Here is a 1,326-nt window from a genome sequence, read left to right on the forward strand (position 1 = left end):
CCTTGCTTTTTCACTCTTCCTCTCTGTCTTTCTCTGGCAAAATTCATGTGAAAATAATAATAATAAATAAATAAAATAATTCTTTTTTTAAATAAAAGATTGTAGTGGCTAATTGCATTACTAATTATCTTAGATGTCTATACATATTATTGGGGGGAAAGCAGAGTATGATATTACTAAATAAGGTAGGAAAAACAGAATTTACACTAATAGCTACTGTTTATTGAACACTTACTATGTACGAACTTCACCTGGGTAACAATGACCCTACCAGGTAGGTCTTTAGTATCACATCTACAAATGAGGAAAGTGAGGCCCACAGAGGATAAATGATGTTCCTAAAATCACTCCGATACAAAGTGACGGAGCTGGGATTTGAACCCGAGCAGTCTGAACTCAGGCTCTTCATCACCACTGACTACAAACTGTCTGCCACTTATCTACATCCACAATATGCTTAGCATAAATAATAGAACTCTCGCCAACCTAGATATTATTGTCTCTACTTTACAAAAGAAAATGCTCCAGGAGGCGGGGCAACATCCCGGAAGGCAGATACATGACCAGAATATCACCTTGTAGCTTAGCATCAGCTATGAAGTACGGCTGCAAAAGAAGGAAAGTGGAGGCCAGCAGGGGACATAGGGGTTAAGGTGCTGGACTCCCATGTTGTCAACTGCAGTTCGAGTCCTGGACCCGAAGGCTTGGGACTCACGCTGGGCACATGGGCATGCATGCCCAAAACTCCTGAGAGGAGAATGGAGGAGGAGAGATGGGGTGTGGCAATCCCTTCTGGGGGGTGATTTCTCGCTTTCTGTCGGTCTCTCTCTGCCTCTCTGGTGAGCACACGCACCCTATAGCAAAAATCTCTCCGGAGACATGACTGAATGAATGAATGAATGAATGGGAGGGGAGGGGACACTAAATCATGGGTCCAGCTGGTGGTAAAGTTGGTAGCCAGGCGAACTGCAGAGTCGTGGCCACATGTCCCACTACGGGGTCTGGAGCCCCTGGTCTCAACATGCCAGGGCCCAAGATCCTGAGGCATCGGAGGGCTGGCGAATGGGAAATGCGGCGTGACAAGGCCCTGCCAAGGGTGCCTCTTTCTGTCAAATAAATTTTAAAAAAAGAAAAAGAGCTATAACCCAGCCCTGTGGCCTGACAGTTTAGGCCAGGATCCAGCCACAGTGGCTTGAAAAACATGCCAGGTGCACGTACACACATGCCAATCCCCACAGGATGGAGAGCCATAGGAAAAGGGATTGCAGCATGACTGTGCTCCACTGGGGATGCTTTCCTCCTGGTTTTTTTTTTTTTTTTTTTTTT

The sequence above is a fragment of the Tupaia chinensis genome, unplaced genomic scaffold (genome assembly GCF_000334495.1).
Source record: "Tupaia chinensis unplaced genomic scaffold, TupChi_1.0 Scaffold000333_1, whole genome shotgun sequence".
Lineage (NCBI taxonomy): Eukaryota > Metazoa > Chordata > Mammalia > Scandentia > Tupaiidae > Tupaia > Tupaia belangeri.